This window comes from Poromitra crassiceps (genome assembly GCF_964638095.1).
Source record: "Poromitra crassiceps genome assembly, chromosome: 21".
NCBI classification, from domain to species: Eukaryota; Metazoa; Chordata; class Actinopteri; order Beryciformes; family Melamphaidae; genus Poromitra; species Poromitra crassiceps.
Window position 1 is genome coordinate 21,431,728 of NC_139638.1, and position 24,124 is coordinate 21,455,851.

At 42.5% G+C, this 24,124-nt stretch overlaps 2 long non-coding RNA genes across 2 annotated transcripts; both read left to right on the forward strand.

The window, feature by feature from the left end:
• The first annotated feature begins 278 nt into the window (after positions 1-278).
• On the forward strand, positions 279-5,531 carry LOC310795592. The gene is made up of 3 exons (XR_014553631.1): positions 279-354; positions 1,083-1,148; positions 5,374-5,531. It is a non-coding gene; the product is annotated as an uncharacterized lncRNA (long non-coding RNA).
• A 6,616-nt stretch (positions 5,532-12,147) lies between these two features.
• Positions 12,148-22,357, forward strand: LOC310795208. Its single transcript, XR_014553615.1, has 5 exons — positions 12,148-12,197; positions 14,170-14,331; positions 14,843-14,986; positions 15,301-15,394; positions 22,206-22,357. It is a non-coding gene; the product is annotated as an uncharacterized lncRNA (long non-coding RNA).
• Positions 22,358-24,124: the final 1,767 nt, after the last annotated feature.

Consider the following 24,124-nt stretch of genomic DNA (forward strand, 5'->3'; position numbering starts at 1 on the left):
CAGCTGCACCACCGTTTCTGAAGGCCAGACATCACCCACGTAAAACAAAAAACATACAACAAAACGTTTTTGATGTACCTCAGCACTCAAGACCTCAACAGACAGTCATACACGGATTCAAGAAAAATGTCTAACCAAACATGAAAAGACAAATTGGACGCTGGTATTCTTGATACAGTATTGACATACTGTAGTAGTTTGAAATGTGATGCTTTTATAATACAGTAGGTGGTGGTAATGGATGCCAACCGCCATAAAACCTAAAAGAAGAAGAATAAGCAAAAGGGGAAGAAGGAGTGGTGCGCTTGTTGACCCATTCTGCTTAGTCACTTCTATCTGTGCGGGCGGCTAAATGTAAGTCATATCCATTTCAATCATACATGTAATAAGAGTTAATTTACATTGTTATGCTGAGTCATTTGCATCTGTATATGACACCAATGTAAATCTAGTATTTGATGTATCCTTTTCTTTCTGTAGAAGCACACATAGCAATAGGCCTACTTGTAACGGAAAGAGAAGAGGACAGTAAATAATGTGTCACCAACATAGTGTACGTTGTCAGTTGTACGTTGTAGTGTAGTGGATGCCATGTCAGCATGTGAGATAATTTATCATCTAGAGAAGTCACACTTCAAAACACAGTCCGTGTTTCACAGGCTGTAGGCCTAGTCTACTTCAACACACAGGCTGTAGGCCTAGTCTACTTCAACACACACAGGCTGTAGGCCTAGTCTACTTCAACACACAGGCTGTAGGCCTAGTCTACTTCAACACACAGGCTGTAGGACTAGTCTACTTCAACACACAGGCTGTAGGCCTAGTCTACTTCAACACAGGAAATAAGTCAGGTACGTAGTGCTGGCTTCCTCTTCCTGACTGGTTCCTCTGCGGCTGCTCTGGGCCGAACACGAACATTAACCTGGGCATGAATGTGGACACAAATCAATTTATACTTCCTACTTATAATTTCAGAGGGAAATATTTATACTTTCTACTCCACTACACTGATTTCACAGCGTTGTTATGATCATCATTGTGTTTCCTGTCTTACCAACAGTCTCTGTTTGATTATGTCACAGCTGATTGGCAGGAAGAGATCTGGTGGAGGAAGAGATCAAGAGACAAAGATGACTTCTTCACAAGAGGTGAGAACATTAGAATCTGTTGCTCAATTTAATCTGTTAGCTCGCCTATTTATAGGATGTTGTGCTGTATGTCAGAATGATTCCCAGCAAACATCGTCTTGACCGCGACGTCACCAGACGATATAATTGTGGTTTGGCATCTACCCAGAAAGTCTGACTTAGACTGTCCCTTCAAAACAATAAATATTGATCTCATATTGCTATGAAAACACCACATGTAGGTGTCTTTTGTGTTTTTGTTGAATAAAATGACATTTGATTGACAATTGACCTGTTGTGTGATCAGATAGTCACAGTGTGACGTGCCCTCCACGTGCAATGATGACTATTATTGAACGCCCTTTTCTTTTTTTAAATATGAAAACACATTTATGTCATATAAGTACCCATAGCAAGTGTCTGTTATTGTATTTATCACAAGCTTCCTGAATCCTGTGGTGTATTGTCCCATTAGACTTGCCGTAACTGAACGCAGTGTTCCGGGTCTTGGAAGTTGTGCTGTATGGTGCTGTCTGCTAAATAAATGGTCAAGCCACGTTGGTTACATTATCGTAAATGATATAAAATATATAGCTGTCTCATCGCTGGTTGGAATCATGAAACAGAATTAGCGAGGCAGCCTAACCTAGCCAAGTTCCAGTAGCGACCGTCACGTCAAAAGCCAAGTTTCCAATGTTAAGGAATCTATATATGACACAATTCACATAGTATTTCTAACAGATTCTGTAGCATAATGGTTAAGATACGGGACTCCGAAGCGCCGCAGGATCGAATCCCCAACGATGTCATATTTTTTTTCTTTCAGTGTAGCAAAAATCGTTGAATCTGGACACACAGTAGGCTATATGCAACGCTGCTGCATGCACAATGTGCAGATTTGTATCTGAATATAGCCGTTGTGGGAGCGGCATATTTCAACGTTGTGGGGAAGTAGACGAATTACGTCGATACGATTTCTATTCCGGATCTATTTTTAGACCCTGACTAGATGTAGTGGTTTGACGTACAGCACACGGTTGTTATACGTGAAAATGTTTGCTGGGTTGCTAAGTATTCTCTCTCCCTCGCTAACTTTGCTAACATGTAGGCGTGGTTCTTCCTACATTTATGATGAGATATTTCACAATTAGGGCTGGGTATTGGTTCAAATTTCAAGAATCGATTCGATTCCGATTCACAAGATTCTGAATCGATTAATCCCGATTCGATTCCGATTCACAAGATTCTGAATCGATTAATCCCGATTCGATTCCGATTCGATTAATTTCAATATCGATTTGGTTAGTTATACCATAGACATGTTTTTTTTTGCTGTAACCTGAATTACATGACTGTCCAGTTATGTAACACAGGGGTTCCCAACCTTTTTTGCGCCAAGGACCGGTAGTCAGATACATGGGAAAAAAAGTTGCGGACTGGTTGTCAATTTTAATGATTTTAGTTACACATATATTTACCCACCAGGTGGGGAAAAAGGGTAAATAACAGCCTTTTCATCTGTCAATAAAGACACTTTCACAATTATGCACAGTGATTTGATTTCACTCTATATAATTTCTAAAAGTAATAATGATCAAACATTTCCATTTATGTAGCCTACAGTATTTATGTTTTTGTTTCAACTACAAACATAAATAAACGTCAACTTGAAACTATGTTTCAACTACCACACACAGCCTATAATAGCTATGTTTATAAAAAATAAAAATAAAATCTCTTTGGACATATGAATCGATATCAAATGATTAAAGGAGAACTTACCCCCAAAACACTTTTTTTCAGCTTTTAACCAATATATATGACTTTGGGGGTGATGTGTGAAGAATGCTGGTCAAAATTTCCACATTTGTGACCAAACTGTTGCCATTCTGCCATTTGTATCATTTTTCAGCAGCATAACTGGCATAAGCGCCCTCTATGGGTGGAACACTGCTTTTTTTTTGCCCTCAAATGAATGGGAGATTTGGTACAACCTGACTTCACGTTGTCCCCAAAGACTATGGGATTTCAAGATAGTTACTCCCCTACTCCCTCTGTACCCTTTCGGCTCCTCACAACTCCAAGCCTATTCCCATGATGTCACTTGACCTGTTAATCACCTGTTAATTGATTACAATCGCCTGTTATTTTCCTACCAACTCCTATGTAACACAATACTATCAATAAAGGCCACTATAATCATAAAAGGAAGGACATGGCATTGTGTTGCTGTAAATCATTCCCAACCTTTTTCATACATAGCCCTATGATGAGATTTGGTCTCTCAGATGCAAATCTTATTTTTTATTTTTTATTTTTTATAGCCTAGATATGATTTTGGTGACCTGGTGGTCTTCTGTGCCCCTTTTCGCTGGGGACATGGAGCTGCTGCACTGACGCTCTGCCCGCCTGTCTGTGACCAGCGGCTTGTCCAGTCGTATGCAGCGGTTCATGCAAACAGATGCGGGATTCCCACAATAGTTACTCCCCTACTCCCCCTGTACCCTTTCCCGGCTCCTCACAACTCCAAGCCTATTGGAGGGAGGGAGGGGTTATTGTGTGTTTGCAGCAACATCATCAGCTCCGGAGCCCCAGCACCAAAGTGAGCCTCACTTTCATCCCCGCCGTCATTTCCGCAAACAAATCTCATCGCAGTTTAGCGCACATGTAAAATATAACGCTATACTATGACGTGACAACGTGACAAAGCTGCTCTAAACACATCGGCTACTATAATATATTTCCCTGCATCTCATACTGAGATTAGATCGGTATTGAGTTTGGACAGACTGAATGGGCCGAGGAGGAGGAGGAGAGCTCTGCTGTTTCGCCAGCCGGGGTCTGGGAGGAGGGAGGGGGAGAACGCAGCCTGCAGCTCTGCGCTGAGAGGAAAACTTTTGCACAACTTTTAACAAGAATCACGAAAAGCCCCCAAACGAAAATTTTAAACGGATTTCATGACGCGGTATATCGCAAGTTTGACGAGGGAATGACGTGGAGAAATCTCGCATTGTGTTACCCCAGAGCGGGGGGTTTGTCCTATTGTGCGGTGTGGTGCGGTAACGAGCCTTGCGTCACTATGCTCTTTTAGCGATAGATACACGCCACATACACATACATGCAGAAAAATAATTAAATTTCTAGTTCGCCACTGAATTACCAAATTGATATAACTTTCAACCATTTTGAGCAACGCTGTTTCCATACAGGCCACCAGCGTTGGCTAGTTGTTGATATTTATAAAGATATTGCAGCTCTCATATAAATTATTTTCGAGGCGGTGGGCAAACTGTCATGGCGTCGATTTCCGGAGAAAATTCCTGAGCTGAGCACAGCCAAAGAGTATAGTATAGACAAGAGTACGGTATATGTCATTTCTTGTTTTTTTCCATAGGTTTTTTCAAATCCCTGTTCTGATACATAACTGGGGGTAAGTCCCCCTTTAAAATAAAAATTTATTAAAAATCGGTGAATCTACTTTTTTTTAACCCAGCCCTATTCACAATGCAAAGCTGCTGCTGTTGTCCAGGTCTGGATGAAATAAAATAACGTGTCATTTATTTTATGATGTGACATTTTATGATGACACCACCGTCCCGAAAAAGAATGTCAACCGCCCTAAAGTCAATGTAAACTGTCCACAGTTCTAAATGTTATCCTTTTACTTTGTTATTGTCATCTATAGTGGTTATTTGCATCAAAAACACAATTTGATTAGGAAATGATTATATCTTTATTTAAATATGTGCTTTGATTAAAAATAAAAAATAAAGTCTTGGCATTAGTAGTTTTAATTATTATAAGCTGCTTAGAACTATAGTGTAGGAAGTTACAGTAAACAGGGCATAATTCCCTCTAATATTTTTGTGTGAAGTCATAACGTTATAATTTACCTTCACCCAATACTTGACTTTACTGAGTAGATGAATGCATCATAATGTAACTCAATGCACCCTAACGAGGAGCTGACAGCAGCTCAGTTTCAAGTTGTAACTCACATTACTTGACATAGTACAGTAACTGGTATAATATTACCAAACTCCTATTGGCGTTATATTACTGTGTTACTGCTAAAAGTAATATATTACCTGTAATATGTTACATTTGTAATGTGTCACCCCCAACACTGGTTACACAGTAAATACAACAAGATATGTTTGTCTGTTAGCATATGCTTTCATATGATAAAATACTTTGTCAGAGATAGTAATGACTTATATCCTTTATATCTTCCTCCATGAAACAGAGAGACACCAACAGACCAAAACGCCACCGCTCTCTGCAGTGTGGGGCATCTTTCAGTCAGTCAGGTGACCTAAAAACACATCAACGCATTCACACTGGAGAGAAGCTATTCTCCTGTGACCAATGTGGGAGGAGCTTCAGTCAGTCAAGTGACCTAAAAATACATCAACGCATTCACACTGGAGAGAAGCCATTCTTCTGTGACCAATGTGGGAGGAGCTTCAGTGGCTCAAGTGCTCTAAAAACACATCAACGCATTCACACTGGAGAGAAGCCATTCTCCTGTGACCAATGTGGGAGGAGCTTCAGTCAGTCAGGTCACCTAAAAATACATCAACGCATTCACACTGGAGAGAAGCCATTCTCCTGTGACCAATGTGGGAGGAGATTCAGTCAGTCAAGTGACCTAAAAATACATCAACGCATTCACACTGGAGAGAAGCCATTCTCCTGTGACCAATGTGGGAGGAGCTTCAGTGGCTCAAGTGCTCTAATAACACATCAACACATTCACACTGGAGAGAAGCCATTCTCCTGTGACAAATGTGGGAGGAGCTTCAGTCAGTTAAATAACCTAACAACACATCAACGCATTCACACTGGAGAGAAGCCGTACTCCTGTGACCAATGTGGGAGGAGCTTCAATCGCTCAAGTCACCTAAAAACACATCAATGCATTCACACTGGAGAGAAGCCATTCTCCTGTGACCAATGTGGGAGGAGCTTCAGTCAGTCAAGTGACCTAAAAACACATCAACACATTCACACTGGAGAGAAGCCATTCTCCTGTGACCAATGTGGGAGCAGCTTCAGTCAGTCAAGTGACCTAAAAACACATCAACACATTCACACTGGAGAGAAGCCATTCTCCTGTGACCAATGTGGGAGGAGCTTCAGTGGCTCATGGCACCTAAAAACACATCAACGCATTCACACTGGAGAGAAGCCATTCTCCTGTGACCAATGTGGGAGGAGCTTCAGTCTGTTAACTAACCTAACAACACATCAACGCATTCACACTGGAGAGAAGCCATTCTCCTGTGACCAATGTGGAAGCAGCTTCAGTCAGTTAACTCACCTAACAACACATCAACGCATTCACACTGGAGAGAAGCCATACTCCTGTGACCAATGTGGGAGGAGCTTCAGTCGCTCAAGTCACCTAAAAACACATCAACACATTCACACTGGAGAGAAGCCGTACTCCTGTGACCAATGTGAGACATCTTTCAGTCGCTCAGGTGACCTAAAAACACATCAACGCATTCACACTGGAGAGAAGACATTCTCCTGTGACCAATGTGGAAGCAGCTTCAGTCGCTCAAGTCACCTAAAAAGACATCAACACATTCACACTGGAGAGAAGCCGTACTCCTGTGACCAATGTGAGACATCTTTCAGTCGCTCAGGTGACCTAAAAAGACATCAACGCATTCACACTGGAGAGAAGCTATTCTCCTGTGACCAATGTGGGAGGAGCTTCAGTCGCTCAAGTCACCTAAAAACACATCAACACATTCACACTGGAGAGAAGCCGTACTCCTGTGACCAATGTGAGACATCTTTCAGTCGCTCAGGTGACCTAAAAACACATCAACGCATTCACACTGGAGAGAAGACATTCTCCTGTGACCAATGTGGAAGCAGCTTCAGTCGCTCAAGTCACCTAAAAAGACATCAACACATTCACACTGGAGAGAAGCCGTACTCCTGTGACCAATGTGAGACATCTTTCAGTCGCTCAGGTGACCTAAAAAGACATCAACGCATTCACACTGGAGAGAAGCCATTCTCCTGTGACCAATGTGGAAGCAGCTTCAGTCAGTCAGGTGACCTAAAAACACATCAACGCATTCACACTGGAGAGAAGCCATTCTCCTGTGACCAATGTGGAAGCAGCTTCAGTCACTCATTCACTCACTCACTGCATCGACTCAGGCCAGGATGGCCGCCGTCGGGCACGATGTCGGATCTTCCACACGTCTCGTGCTTCCATCAGGGTCCGCAGCTCCCCAGTTGTTACAGCTCCGCAGTCCTCTTTTAGGGTGTTGACTCAGTCACTCAAGTCACCTAAAAACACATCAACGCATTCACACTGGAGAGAAGCCGTACTCCTGTGACCAATGTGGGAGGAGCTTCAGTCACTCAAATACCCTAAAAACACATCAACGCATTCACACTGGAGAGAAGCCATACTGGTGTGAACTATGTCCGAGAAGGTTCAGTCAGTCAAATCAACTAAAAATACATCACCACTATTCACACTGGAGAGAAGCCGTACTCCTGTGACCAATGTGAGGGCAGCTTCAGTCTCTCAAGTGACCTAGCAGTACATCAACAGCACATTCACAGAAAGTGTTCGGGCTAGCCTCATGCATTCACACTGGAGAGAAGCCATAATGCTGTGACAGGGTGTAAGACAAACTTCACTTAAAGGGACAGCTCAAACTAAAATCCAAAATACATATTTTTCCTCTCACCTGTGGTGCTATTTATCCACCTAGATCGTTTGTGTTAGTTGCCCGAGTTTTGGAGATATCAGCCCTAAAGATTTCTGCCTTCTCTCAAATATAATGGAACTGGATGGCACTCGGCTTGTGGTGGTCGAAGTGACAAAAACATATATTTGAAAAACTCAACAGCAATCTCTCTTTCCAGAAATCATGACCCGGTTATTCAAGATAATCCACAAACCTTGTTCTATGCAGTTTCATGTAGGAACTATTTTCTTTAGACCGAACTACACCCACTAGCTACTAGTTAGTTCCTACATGAAACTGCTCACAACTAGGTCTGTGTTATCTTGGGTAACCGGGTCATTATTTCTGGAAACAGATATTGCTGTTGAGTTTTTCAAATGTATGTTTTTGCCGTTTTGAGCAGCACAAGCCGAGTGCCATCCAGTTCCATTGTATTGTAGAAAAGGCAGAAATCTCCAAGCCTGATATCTCCAAAACTCAGCAACTCACACCAAAACGATGTCGATGGATAAATAGCACTACAGGTGAGAGGACAAACATGTCATTTTGGATTTTAGGGTGAGCTGTCCCTTTAAGCACTATCACACGAGAGGGAGGGCTGTTGTACTGTGATATCGTCACGGCTACGATTTGTTCGTAGGCACGAGGACGCAGCCTGAGTGCCAAAGATAATCACAGCTGTGACGGCAACTTTGATGATAGAGAGGGCCACAAAAAAATTTCCTCGCTACCAGATTTTGCTGAGGGCTGAACGGCGCCAGTGTGAAAAATTTGGGGCATTTGAAGCCAGGTTTAGAGGAATAACTCATTTTAAATTAACAATTGTGATGCAATGTTAGAGTACAAACAGCACGACCTCGAGTGTGATATCGCTTTTATACAACAGTTGTACAGAGCCTGAAAAGGTGTGTTTTAAGTTTAAGTGAAGTGGCCGTCCTGACCATAGGAGGGAGCTCGTTCCACCATTGAGGTGCCAGGGACGCGATATTCCGCGATATTCACTGGCGTCTTTCATACAGGCTGGCAAGCGTAACTGCTGTCTGTCTGACCCACTGAGTCTGACAGTCTGACCACAGACTGTAGTAGAAAGAGATGTAATGCAGGATAGCCAAGCCAATGTGTTTGGATGGAAGTTTGACGCTAGGCCAATCAGAGGCAGAGAGGGGCGGGTTATGCCTTCGCATAGCCTTCGCCATCATCCGAAAATAAATATCGCGCCAGGGACGAGAAGAGTCGCGATTGGGATGAGCGACTTTTGAGCCCCCGTAGCGAAGGAGGGGCGAAGGGAGCGGTGAGAGGTTTGGAACCTGACCATAGATTGCAGGTACAGAGGAGCTGTCTGGTGTAGACTGCCCTGCAGGCCAGCACCAGTCTCTTGAATTTAATAATAAATAAAGTTGGTTACCTCGAATCGACCAATTCATAAGGTCCTGCACCTTAAAATCTGTAGATATTGTGTATATAAAAACTTTAGAAATTGTTTTCCGTGTTAGGAGCAAAAGCCTTCCAGTTTGTATTCAACATTTTTTTTTTAATTAAGAGAAGGAAATTATAATTTAAGAGGGTTACCGGTATGCATTTTTAAAACATGCAAAGCGAGAATTAATGTAAAATCTCGATGTGTTTCAGTTTTGGGAGTTAAACTATGGAATAGCCTTTGTGATGATTTGAAATTGTGTACATCATTGTTAAGGTTTAAAAAAGCCTTAAAAAGTAAAATAATTCAGGATTATAATTTACAGTAAATTCTGTCTTTCTTTCTATTCTTTATTTTGCTGCAGATATTCTGGGCTTTTCTAATGGATTATACAGGAACAGGATAGGCAAAAAATAAGCCTTGGCTTCAGCCTATTCCTTTTTTCGGTCATTGATTGTATAAATTGTATTTGTGTGAAATGGTTTGATATGTACATGTATGCTGATGTTCTCTTGCTGTATATTCACACAAATTGTTACATTTTGTTTGTGGTTCATATGACCCAAAATAAACCATTCATTCAATTTGATGCGTGCCGAGATGGGAAGCCAGTGAGAGAATTTGGGTTGGTTGAAAACCAGACGGGCTGCAGCGTTCTGAATGAGCTGAAGCGGTCGGATGTCGGTGGCAGGTAGGCCGGCCAGGGGCAGCTGTGGCCAGGGCCGATTTTACCAACGGGCTAGCCCCGGGGCCCGGGACATCAAGGGGCCCAAAAAAAAAAAAAACGTTTTTTTTTTTTGTCAAACGCTTTGCCACGGCAAAAGTCAGGAAGAAGACATTTCAGGTACGAACAGACTTGAATACTGCTTGATTGATTTGTGCAATAATTGAATAACCATGTGTGTGTGCACTGTAATAATAACAGCAATAATAAATACTAAATAATAATAATAAAAGTGCTTGTTGTGACATCTCAGTGGCAATGTTTTCTTTCCAATCAGGCTGTTTATGAAAGAACATGATGGCTAAACCTACAGTTTGTGTTTGTAAGTTAGAATGCTGACAGGAGAGCAGGTGGTGACATGAAAGTTAGTGAGAAAAGGAGAAGATACTGAATAATGACATCACAACAGTATAATCCTAATGTTGATTTAAAATTAGATATTCCTTTAAATACGGCTAAAAAAGGTTAAAAAAACACTCAAACATTTTCTGGCGGCGCCGCTGACACTCCCTTCCGCTTGAGGGGGGGGGGCCTGCAGAGATGAATAGCCCCAGGGCCCATGAAGTGTAAAATCGGCCCTGGCTGTGGCGGTACCTGAGGTCCGCATTGAGGCCTAAAACTCCAATCTCATCATCCAATCACCGTATTCACAGTCCGATATGAAGTCCAATGTGAGAAAGGACGTAAGGCAATCACCTATTCACAGTCCATCTCCCTCCAAATGTGAGATGGACACATTTCCAATCACCTGCTGCTGCTGCTGCTGCTAGTCTGGGCTAGTCTGGGCACCTTTCATCCCGCTTTTTGTCATGGGGCGTAAACCACGGAACCAGAATGAACACCGGAAGGCAGTGCGCCAAAATACGTCTTTGTTGCCGTTAGCTTGACGTCTCTTGCCTTGATTAATTGTCTGATGCAAAGCTTCTGTATTGGCTTAAAAGATGTGAGATTGTGAATCCGCAATGTTTCTAAAATAACTTCTTCAAAAACTTCGTTCGGTACGTCCATCTTTTGTTTTGTTGTTTGCTAGAAACGCTGCCCATCCGCCATCCGGTCTAGGGCGGGCTCTAGGCCGGAACCAGGTAGGGTGACAAAATCAATATATATATATATATATATATATATATATTTTTTTTTTTATTTATTTTTTATTGATTCATTCCAAAGCATACAGTCAACAAGCATACATTAAACATCAATACAGAGTATGCTACTTTGATAGAAACAAAATAAAAACAAACAAACAAACAAACAAACAAACAGGGGTATCATGTTAGAATAAACTCAGGCATTAACAAAAATATTTAAATCTTTACAAATATTCACAGTTTTTAAGGCTTTACTGTTCTTGAGATCACATAAAGTTTTAATGTAATGTCCAAATTCAACTTTGAACTGTTGGATGTGCGGTTTCTTGGTAGCCCACTTGCACTTATGTAAATAGTATTTCCCATATAAAATAAAAAGGTTCAAAATAAATAATCTTTTACAATCAATATCACTCTTTTCATAAAAAAATATAATGTCTCTTTTTTCTAAGTGAACAGTTGGACCAGTCAGCTCCTTGAAGAAAAACTCTATCTCTATCCAAAATAATTTTGCACATAAACAATCAAAAAATAAATGACATATGGTCTCAATTTCAAGATTACAAAACACACATATTCCAGCAATATCAATCCTGAACCTTGAAAGTACCTGGCTAACAGGATAAATCAAATGTAAAATTTTAAAAGAAACTTCTCTAATCTTGTTGGTAACACAATACTTCTTATTGATATTCCAAACTGCCTTCCAATCAATATTCTCAAATCTAGAATTCCAGAAAAACTTGGCAGTAGGTGTTGTGGACTCCTGACATAATTTCCTAATGAAATTATTAGTACATTTTTTGTCTGTGAAACATATACCATCTACCATAAGGTTACCATTAACTTGTGGATTCAAATCAAGCATCATACTTCCTTGTAGTAACCTCAAAAGACCGGCAGGTATTGCGTCAAAGACAACAGCAAACTCTTTGGGCGTAACTGGAACTCCGTATTTTCTGAGGAATTCTGCAAAATCAATATTGTGAGCGGAAGCCAGGCTCTTGGTGACGCGAGGTTAGCTGCTGCTGCTTCTCCCCTCCTATGATCACGCCCCCTCTCCCCTCTACCATGGAAACAAACAAAGCTGCATCTGCCAGTCTGACGACGATCAAAGTAAGTTTTTATTTCTTATAGACTACACATTATCATTCCATCCGCCGCACAGTTGTTTTATGATTTTGTTGTCGAGTGTGTTGCTTTGTCCCCATATTTTACACTCTATGGTTGGCTAGCAACTTCAGTTAGCATCACTAGTTAGCATCGCTAGCGGCTAGCTACGAGTGACATGTTATGCTAATGTTTGGGTCCAGCTAGCTCAGTTTGTAAAATAACTGTCTGAAGGCAGTGTGCTGCGATCGCTGGACTCGATGGAATATCCACTGTTTACAACGCCACTGAAACGCCTTCAACCCAGCACAGATACCCGGACTGCTAAAGGCTAGTTACAGTAGCTAAACAAGCTAACCTTGGTTATTTCAGATAACCACATGTCTCTGGCATGGGTCCTCCTCACAAGGTTGCCAGTTGGGAGATGGGCAGTGGCACTGAGGACTGATTGCTATCTAGGAGGCTTTTTAAATGACTTTAACTCAAAGATAATATAGGCTGCACTGCACCTCTGCAAATTATTTCACTAAAGCTAATATTTACAGTGACATATTAAAGCTACATGATATTAAAACTACATGTCACTCTGTCTCCTGACCTGTCTCTCTCACCTTACCAGTCTGTGTGTGTGTGTGTGTGTGTGTGTGTGTGTGTGTGTGTGTGTGTGTGTGTGTGTGTGTGTGTGCGCTTCTACATGCTTCTATACATCCCACCTTCTTCTGTTGAAGTTTATACTCACACAAGGGTTTCATCTGACATGTTCATACTATGCAATAACGAAACTGAGATATTTTCAAATGTGACAGCCAATACACCAGATGTTGTTGTTGTTGACGAAGAAAGCAGAGAAGTCACCATCTTTGAAGTAGGCTGTACGTTTGACTATAGTCTGGAGGAGACATTCCTTGCTAACGGCCGGTTCACACACACGCCTACGCCTATGCCTACGCCTATGCCTACACCTATGCCTACGCATATAGGCATTGCTTCATGCACGCCTGGCGCCTATTTTCGTTCACACAGGATGCCACGCTCTGCGCTACGCTGAACACATGAGCAGCGGTTTTTTTACACTTTTCAGATCTGATTTATAGCATGGGTGAGTCCTCTTTTTTATTGTAATGTGCAAGTGAGGATGTCTGTCTATTTCTTGGCCCGCTGTAATTGTTATTTTCCCTCGGGTAATCATGTGACTATGAGTCATCAACACCATGAGTGATATATGCATTGAGACAGGGGGGGTATATATACATCTGACAGAAAAGACGTTAATAGAGGAACACATGAAGGACAGCTCTCGCGCTCCACCCTCCCTTTTGGGCAAACTCGGTAGAAAATATGGCCCAAGTCCACCAGAAACAACAGCCAGCTTGACAGTTCAGCGCGCCTAGAGCTGAAAAATAGAACAGACGCCTAAACGATAAATGCAGCGCAGCGTAGGCACAGCGCGAGCGTGGCTTCAGCACAGCGTGGCAGCGGTATGTGTGAACGCTCTCGTCTGTTAACAAGGACGCCTAAATTTTAGGCGTTGCTTAGGCGTTGCTTTAAGCGTCGCTCTAGGCGTGTGTGTGAACCCGCCGTAAGGTTTTAAAATACCAACCTCTCAAAAATGAGATTGAACAACTCGGGTACAAGTGCAAACTACTTGTGTTTATATTTGGAAGCCTTGGCAACGTCCACAGACTAGTTGTAAGGGGTTTGCAGATGGCAGGAATTCCAAAGCCAAAAGCTAAAGCATTAGCAAAATTCTGTTCGATATCTGTGATAGTAGGCAGCCGCCACATATGGAGGAGACGCTGCTTCCTGTATCCATAGACAGATCAGACATGTCAATGAGATTCTGAGCTTGTATGTGCATCTACCACTATTTGTGTTCAAGAATTTCTCTTGTAAAATGTGAACATAAATAAATATATTAAATGTGTCTGTCTGTCTGTCTGTCTGTCTGTCTGTCTGTCTCTCTCCATTCTGTGTCCAGGATCAGTCAGGCAGAGTCAGTCCTGAGCCTTCAACCAGTCAGAGGATCAGGGACCCCGCTGTGACCAGCAAGCCATCATCCCTCACCTACTAACACCAACAGCCTGAAGGTGTTTTTGCCAGGAATTTGGGCCAACCTTCTAGCCACCTGCCAAATATACTGGTATGTCTAATTGATATTGGCAGCATAGACTTTTAGTTTGTGTGTTTTCAGTGTTCTAACTTAAGTTCAACAGGGCTTCATTTGTATCATTCCCATGGCCAAAGCAAAACATACACTCATAACATGATACACAACTCTCATATTTAAAATTAAACAATCGAGAACAGAGGTGCCCAAATTCTTTCCTATTAAGCGACAAAAGTAATTGAATGGATGGGCCGTGGGCTAAAAATAAATTTTTACATTATCTGAAATTACATTACATTTTTATTTTATAGACAATCTACATTCTAAATCTAAAATATGCTTCTAGTTTCATATGGTGAAAGTATCACCATGTTTTTCCCCCTTTCAAAACCATGGAGGGCCAAAACAAACTGAGCGTCGTCCAAGTTTGGCCCCTGGGCCCCAAATTGGTCAGCCATGATCTAGAATGCTTTAAATAGAACTAATAACACCTCTGTCTGTCTGTCTGTCTGTCTGTCTGTCTGTCTGTGTTCCTTTTTCATAGGAGAGCTGCTGAGTCAGCCTGGAGCCCCTGAATGTGAACCCTGACCCTGAGGGATGTGGATGACAGCGAGGAAGAAGACGCCGAGGGCTTGGCAGAAGATACTGTGTCCAGCCGAGCTTCTCTGTCTCCTCCCAGGAGGTTCAGGTAAAGAGGAAGGAGTTCACTCCAGGGGTGGAGAGTGTGAAGAGGCACTCACAACTACTGCCCCGCTTCCCCAGTGGCCAGATTGCTGCTGTGTGATTGAGACCATCTTCATCCGGCTCTGTGACCTCCACCACGATCCCAAGACGAGAGGGACAGGCAACTTGGAAGTTGTGTGTATGCTGCTTCCTCTCTCTCCTCTTCTGACTCCAGTGCAGCATTATATCAGTACCCATTTTAAATAGCGAAAGATTGACTTCATATAGCACAAATTAAAGTAATTTGAAGTAATGGTGTTCTCTCTTCTCTGACTCCAGTGCCGTGTTCTACCTGGCAGTGATGGGTGAAGCCCCTGCTTCTTGGTCATCAGTGCTGGCCTCGCTCTTCCCTGCAGCAGTTTCCACCTGGACGGTATGAAATGCTGCCACTCATGTTAACTCATTGAGTGCCAATGACGACTATAGTCGTCAATTCGAATACTAACGTAGAGTGCCAATGACGACTAGAGCTGCAACTATCGATTCTTTTAGTAATCGAGTATTCTACCGAATAATCCATCGATTAATCGAGTAATCGGATAAGAACCCTTTTTTGTGTTTTCAAAGGCTTATCGTAACTATACACCAAAAAATAAGATAAATCTCTTCAAATAAACAACTACATTAGTTTCTTTCTTAGAAAAAACAACATTTTTATTTTTAAATTGCATAGAACTGGCAGTGTCATCTTTTCAACCTGACGTTTGAGTTCTTCCAGTGTACAGCAACCGTTAAATATTATGAATGAATGGCTTACTAGCTAGTTTACATCGTTCATTTACCTTACAGCTGCATGAGGCAACTTCACACATTGCTGCTTCCAAATGGCAGCGGGAGATAACTGAAACATTTGAACTTTAAGACCCACAAATCCTGTAATGTGATGTCAGTAAACTGTGCACAAGCACGCTGGTCGCTGTATGATAGCTTCACAACAAAGGAAAATGGAAGAGTACACACATTAGTGGTTTATATTGGAACACTTTCAAACTTGCATGCAAAAAGGGGGAAACCACAACCAAGTTAAATTGTAGAAAACTGTATTTATTAACTCAAGGTAATTGCACATATTTACTGCTTTAGTTTTAACATGAACCCAACCAGTGCTTTTTTTTCTTTTTTCTGTCATTATTGAGCGAGGTGACGTAATCTGGGCCTTGCCTTGCTAAGCAGTGCCTAAAAAATAAAATAAATAAAAATAAATGTCTCTACACATACTGGTGTGTATTAAACTAGTGTCTTCTTCAGCTCAAGTCCAAGTCAAGTCCCAAGACTTTGAGGGCTGATTTTTTTATATATAAAATATTGAAAAAAAAAATCCAAGTCCCTCACAACACTCTCTCTCCTTCACTGCCTACTTCCTTTAGCCCTTCACCACTTCACTTCCTCTCTCCTTCACTGCCTACTTCCTTTAACCCTTCACCACTTCACTTCCTCTCTCCTTCACTGCCTACTTCCTTTAGCCCTTCACCACTTCACTTCCTCTCTCCTTCACTGCCTACTTCCTTTAACCCTTCACCACTTCACTTCCTCTCTCCTTCACTGCCTACTTCCTTTAACCCTTCACCACTTCACTTCCTCTCTCCTTCACTGCCTACATAACCTCTTCAGTCCACTCTGCAATATGTGCACCCGTGTGTCTCTCTTCAAGGGGCATGGTTGTAAGGCAGTGGGACTCCATTTCCCAATCCTCTCTCAGAAAGTGACACCTCACCCCCATATAGGCCTCTGTCGCTACACTTGTCCAAATGTCAGTAGTGAGTGCCATCATGTTTGGCGTCTTAAGCCTCTCGATCAACTTGCCTTTGACCTCCTCATACTTTTTCTCCATCTTATTCGTGAAGAAGGTCCTTGAGGGAAGTGTGTAGTTCGGGTTGAAACTCGAAATCATCTTTCTGAATCCTTTATCTTCCACCATGGACAGAGGGCGCATGTCTGTCACAATCATATTCAAAATGCTATTGCTGAACTCAGCTGCTTGTTCACTTGAACATGATGGACCCGTCCTTATAAAGCTGTCCATTGTACGCTGTGATCCGCTGAAAAAGAGGTGAAATAATAATTAATATTGATATTTATTAGGTAAGTTCATAACAAAACTGGAGAATGCGCATTTACACACCCTAGACCTGTTGCCTATTATTGACACAAATATCAGAATAGCAAGAGAACAGGTCAGGTGGTGTAATAATTGGAGCCTAAAATGCACCAATTAAATAGTTGTTTGCAATCATCATGAGAAGAGTCGACCGGTCTAGGGTGTGTAAATGTACATTCTCCACATACACACTCTTTCTCTCTCTCTCACACACACACACTCACTCTCTCTCACACACCAACAGGCTAGTGTGATCACCACACACACACACACACAACGCTGTTAAATTAGCCGCTAACGTTAGGTTAACGTTAGGTTGAGCTTTGTATTTCTCACAGAAAACGGCAAGCCACATCAAAGAAATGCAGCGTGAATGCAGTTACTAATAGTCATATTGGCAACGTGGCAAGCCAGCAGCACAACTACTACTAGTCTTAATATCAAGTAGCAATCATTAGCATACATTTACATTAGCGTTGTGTATACCGTAAATTCCGGACTATAAGCCGCGGCTTTTTTCCCGTTTTTTGGCCCCTGCGGCTTATATAACGGTGCGTCTTATCTATGGATTTTTTCAGAAAAAAAAAAAAAAAAAAAAAAAAAATCTCTCTTTTTTAGCACTCTTTCTAACTATAAATCCACTTCTGTTTTAATTTCCTCTCTTGCCCTCTTTTCACCACACCGCGGACACTGTGTGCACTGTAAAAATAAACAACGGTGGTGTTGTGTTATGTTGTTTTGTTGAAATGTTACGGTAATACGGTAAATGGGAGCTTCCTCAAACAGCCATCTCTTTCCCGACAATCCCCTCTGTGCGTGACCACTTACATATGGTAATTACGGTAAGCAAACGGCCACAAGCCCATCAACTCCCTCCCCCGACTACCAGGAGAAAATCACAAACTTCGGCGAATTCACACAAAGGAAGATCAAGGAATATTCCATCGAACCGGAGCAGATCATAAATATGGATGAAGTGCCTTTGACGTTCGACCTGCCACTCACTCGGACTGTTAACAAGAAGCGCCCTGGAGGATTCTTTCACCAAAAAAAGCTTTGCTCGTTCTCGACAGCATGAGAACGAGCAGTAGATGATCATGAGGTGGTTTTTCAGACGTGTCGATATAGCAGTTTATCGCAAAAGTGTAATGGAAACACATTTTTCGCATTTGCACGTCATGTGACCCATATTATCCCTTGGAAAAGGAGCGGAAAATAAGTTTGGTAAGTAAGGTTCGATAGCCGTGTCAAAACCTCCGCAGCAAGTGGAAAACTTTGAAGCAACGCTACCTAGCAGAAAGACGAGTGTTGTGCAAAAGCGTAGCCGGGCAAATTAGATAATGTTTAATGGCAGAAATCGGTCCATGGTGACAGCAGGCTGCCTGTGTGCGCGCATTTGGCACAGCGGCGAGATGAGAGGATGAAAAGCACACACTGGTGCGGTGGTGCTGTCTGAAGTGAATACAGTGACTGTGAGTAGGCTAATACATTGCACACGTTTCAGGTGCAATTATAGAACCAAATCAGCCTTTTCCCCCCTCCATCTCTAAATCGGACCAGTTGTAGGCTATTAGGCTACCTTTTTTCCTCTGCCTGTCGCGCTGACTGCATTCACGCAGCCAGCAACATTTTGCGACTCATTTTCTTTTGAATTGATAATCAGGCTCGTTTATATGCATTGTAACTTCATGTTGGGATTTCCATTGACCATTGGTTGGATTTGAGCATGCAGGGGACGGGATATGGGGCAGATCCCCGTGCGTAATCACTGTGGCAGCTGCTGCAACGGGGAATCACTCAAACGCAACTTCAATGGAAACGCCTACAAGTCGCAATTGTACATTGTCGAAGTTGTAGAAATATCGCAATTCTTTTGCGAAAAACTGTAATGGAAACACAGCTATAGATGAAGAGGAGTTCGTTGGTTTTGAGTGACAATGAAGGAGAGAGGAGAGTGGTTGACGAAGCCACCCTGAACCTGTTCGTTTCCGACACTGAAGATGAGGACTTTGGTGGTTTCAGTACGCAGGAAGAAGAGGAAGACGAGCGTGACTTGACTTCTCTGGTTACAGGTTTGCTGCACATATAGCCTATTGTTGTGTGATTTTGTCTGGGGATTAGTGACCTGACTTTTGTTTTGTTTTGTTGAAATGTTAATAAATGGGAGCTTCCCCAAACAGCCATCGCTTTCCCGACATTCCTCTCTGTGCACGAACCCTTTCATATGGTAATTAAACATCAAAACACCCGCGGCTTATAGACCGGTGCGGCTTATAGAAGAAAAAAATAGTCAATTTTGGTCCCGCGGCTTATACACCGGTGCGTCTTATAGTCCGGAATTTACGGTAGTTAACGTTACGTTACCTTGCTCCGCTCGACGTAGATGCGCTGGTGGATGCGTAGACTGGATGTTTACGGTTCAGGTGCTGAAGCATTGACGAGGTACTGTTGTGATATGCAAGGATCGTCTTACAGTACTTGCACACCACTGAGTTCGTGTCCTTTTTCAGCGTGAAATGATCCCACACTTTAGACAGTTTCGGTCGCTTTTTCGGCCCTGGTTCTTCCCTTCCCGGCTCCTCCTGTCTGCTTTCTCCGTCGCCTCGTTCCATTTTGCGGGGTCCGCTCGCTAGTCGCTATAGCTGCTCTCTGGTCTGTCTGTGTCCTCACGTGTTTACACAGGAAGAGCGCTGTGCCACACCAGTAAGCGTCCGTGAGAAACAGTCTCTCTAAATGCCGTGTCGAGGCGAATCATTTTGGCCTCGATCAATTTAATTATTCGAGTTATTCGAGGTACTCGAGGAATCGCGACAGCTCTAATGACGACTAAAGTCGTCAATTGCGTTTTTTTACGGTGGGACGTGGATCAAAGCCAGATCCATCTCCTGTGAAAGTATGGTGGATGTTGAATGTGTAAAAGCTATTTTACGGACCCATTAGGTGGCGACAGTGCTCTCCAGATTAGAGAAAGTCGAGGAAAAACAGCAGAAAAAGCCCTGTGATGAAAGAGAAACCGATGCATGAGCCAGAGCAGCACAGATTGCTCTGGCTGGAGTTAACGTTAGCTGCGAACAGCAGCCAATCCGCTCCCACAAATGAGCCCCTCTGTCTCTGCTGCATAGTTTCTCCACACGATTAGCCGCCAGAAAATATAACCAAAGCCAAACCATTCTCATGAGAATGGTTTGGCTTTTCAGTGTCGCGCTGGGAGCCGGCGCACAAGGCTGAGCGCTCCGAAAATAGACTGGGTGCAGCGCACTTTGAAACGCGCAGCAGAAAGCCTATAATCGGACGCAGCTTCATCCCAGCTCACAACCGAAACCCCAGAAACGCAGACGAACTCAGCGAGCCCGATCCAGACTCCCCCGACGAGCGGCCGCCATCGGAACGTGGATCCGCAGGCAGCAGAGCCTGCCATAGCAGGCAGCAGAGCCTGCCATAGCAGGCAGCAGAGACTCGCCTGACACACGCAGCAGCCAGCAGAGCGAGCAGAGCCACCAGAGACACTCCCACGGAGGAGGAGTTTGGAGTTGAGGGGGGTGGGGGTGCTGTTTATTGAAGGAAATTACTGTTCAGATGTTTCAGGTCAGAAAATATTAGCTTCAGAGTCAGTGATTTGCTTGAAATGCTTCATTTCACAAAAGGCTCAATATCTCAGCTTCTAATTTGAAACGCCTGTTTTTGCTGAAAACAACCTATCTTCTCCGGCTGATAACTAAAGAACGGAAAATGGTAAAAATAAACTTTTTTTTGCTGATTATACAATAGAGTCTCCTCGTTCTTTGTGCGTGTTCAGTGTTTACATAGTAATATCACACAATATTCTGTGGGCCTCGAGAAATCACTGAAAACGCTCTGAAACTCTGGCACTGGGAGCGTCCGTTCTCCAAAAGTGGCTGGCACTCAATGAGTTAATATGCAGGTTTTGCTTTACCGTCCATATATCCTCAAAAAGCCCAGCTTAGCACAAAGACACTGGTGGTTGGCATGCCTGGTTTACCAGGAATGGGGTTCAAATCCCTACAGTGTCCTGCTTATTGTTGTGGCAATTTGAGGAAATCAAATATTGTTTTCTCTTAATTAACTGTATATAAAAAATCAACAATATTGTCTCAATTCATGTTCATTTCTATGGTTAGTTTTAAATTCATTAGTTTTAAATTAATTACACACTATGTATATATGTATATGTGTATATGTATATCATATATGTATATGTGTATATATATATCTCCTCTTCCCATCCCCCTCCCCTCCTCCCACCCATCACCCCCTCACTCTACCACCACCCGACGCAACCTAAAAACTCTCTCACCTGACTCCCTCTCTTCTACCATCCTCTCCTTGCTTCCCTCAGCCGAGCAGTTTGCTCTCCCTGTCCACTGACGAGGCTTCCACCGCTCTTCTCTCCTCTCTCTCCTCCGCTCTTGATTCTCTCTGCCGACTCACCACTAAGCCTGCCCGATCTTCTCCCCCTGCTCCTTGGCTGACTGAATCTCTGCGAAAATGGAGAAAATCACATCACCCTGAAGACCTCTCTTCCTACCACCTTATCCACTCCAACTTCACCTCTGCTGTCTCCAAGCAAAAACCTCCTTCATCTCTGAAATCCAGTCCTCTGCATCCAACCCCAGCAAACTGTTTTCCGCCTTCTCCACGCTCCTCAACCCTCCCTCCCCTCCCCCTCCCTCCTCCCTCTCTGCTGATGATTTTGTAACCTTCTTTACTAAATAGGTGGATGACATCAGCTCCTCCTTCCATCCTCCAGGCACCCTCACTAACACTCCCGACTCCAATCCTGCTTCTCGGCCCCGTCCCTGGATTTACTTCCTTCTCTCCTGATGAAGTGCTTAAACTCATCAGCTCGAACCGAGCCACTTACTGCCCCCTCGATCCTATCCCTTCCTCTCTCCTCCAAACCATCTCACCTGACATATCTCCCTTCCTCACTACCTTCATAAACTGCAACGTGCTCCTGGCCGGCCTACCTGCCACCGGCATCCAACCGCTTCAGGTCATTCAGAACGCTGCAACCCGTCTGGTATTCAACCAACCCAAATTCTCTCATGTCACTCCCCTCTTCCAGGACCTCCACTGGCTTCCCATCTCGGCTCGCATCAAATTCAAGACACTGGTACTGGCCTACAGGGCAGTACACCAGTCAGCTCCCCTGTACCTGCAATCTATGGTCAGGTTCCAAACCTCTCACCGCTCCCTTCGCTCCTCCACCAGTGCAGGGCGCCTCGCTCCTCCTTCGCTACGGGGGCTCAAAAGTCGCTCATCCCGATCTAGACTCTTCTCGTCCCTGGCACCTCAATGGTGGAACGAGCTTCCACCTTCGGTCAGGACAGCTGAATCACTGCCGATCTTTCGGAAAAGACTAAAGACACACCTTTTCAGGCTCCATCTGGGCCCTTCTTGATCTAACTTATTTCTTTCTCTTTCTAAAAAAACAAACAAAAAAAAAACTACTAACCTAAACTAAACTTGTACCACTGTTCCTTCAGAAGTTGTAGTTGTCATAGACTGTGCTCCATAGTTGATTACTCTATTGCTGACAAAAATGTGTTATTGTAAGTCGCTTTGGATAAAAGCATCTGCCAAATGATGTAATGTAATGTATATATATGTATATATATATATATGTATATGTAATGGTGTCCAAAAAACACCTTTTTTGCATGGCGATTTTTGTGTTAATATGCATCATTTTCATCCAGTATAGCATATTGTTTCCACTATACTATGCAAAATTAATATTTGATTGCAAATAAAAAAATAAATAGATATGAGATCATGTTTTTGGTTTTATTCTAGGGATTCTTTGAATCATAAATAACTCTAAAATTGAGAAGATTTTATTGCGTATATACGAGTTAAGGTTCATTGCGTGTACTTTGTAATGTAGCACTACACTTCACAACACAGCAGGGTTGTAAGAACAACCATCATTTCACAAACCAACAATTTTGTTAGAAGCAGTTACATACTGATCAATTCATATTTTCATAAATCACTATGAATTTAAAGGTAATTACTGTCAATATTACAATTGAAATGTAATCTAAATGGCTTTACTTTTATATAATAGTGTGACATATAAAATCAGATTTTTAGTGTGCACTGCACGCTTTACTTCACATACATCACTTCACAAGACAAGAGCCTTCAGTTTCCCAATATTATGAAGAGTGTACAATTAGCTGGACAGTTGACTAGTCAACCTATATTATGTTTCATGTTAAATTGGTGAAAATTAGCATATTGTTAATTATTTCATGTTAAATCAGTGACACTTAGCCTTCATTTTATTTTAACATCTTTATTTGGATATGGCAACATACTCCTATTTTTTCTGTTGAATTCACCAAAATGGAACCCAAAACAGCTCAAGACCCAAGACAGCCAATCACAGCTTCCTGAAACCTGACATCATCCATAGCAAGGGGGTCAACCCCGCCCTTTCTCTTAGCTTAAGAGTTCTCCCAATTCCTTAGTAAATGATGGTCTCAGCAGCTTTGTGAGTAGGTTTTAAAAGGAAACTCCTAGCTAGGAACTTTTAATGCAATTTAGGAGTTGTCCTAGTGGTAAGATCAAATGTTTTGTGAATACGGGCCCAGATATTAAAAGATGTTTGGTTGACTCCCCCCTCCACTACAGATAGCAATTAACAGAGTTCTCACACATGTTGTTCATGGATACAATTTCAAAACCTTTCCATGACTTTTCAAGGATTTATAATAGAATTTCCATGTAATGTGAGGCGGTGAATCAATACCAGAAATTATTACCTAGGACAAATAGGACACAGCTGCTCTTTATATGGGTTTTTAGTGCTTTAGTGTCACTGCATCATGGTGGAAGCTATTGAACTAAAACAGGAATTTTCCATAAAAATATTACGGTAATATAAAATACAAGCAGCACTAAAATCAACACATATTAGAGCTACTATGTTATGTCAACAGCTACAGAGAATACATTTGCCATTATGTTACATTACGT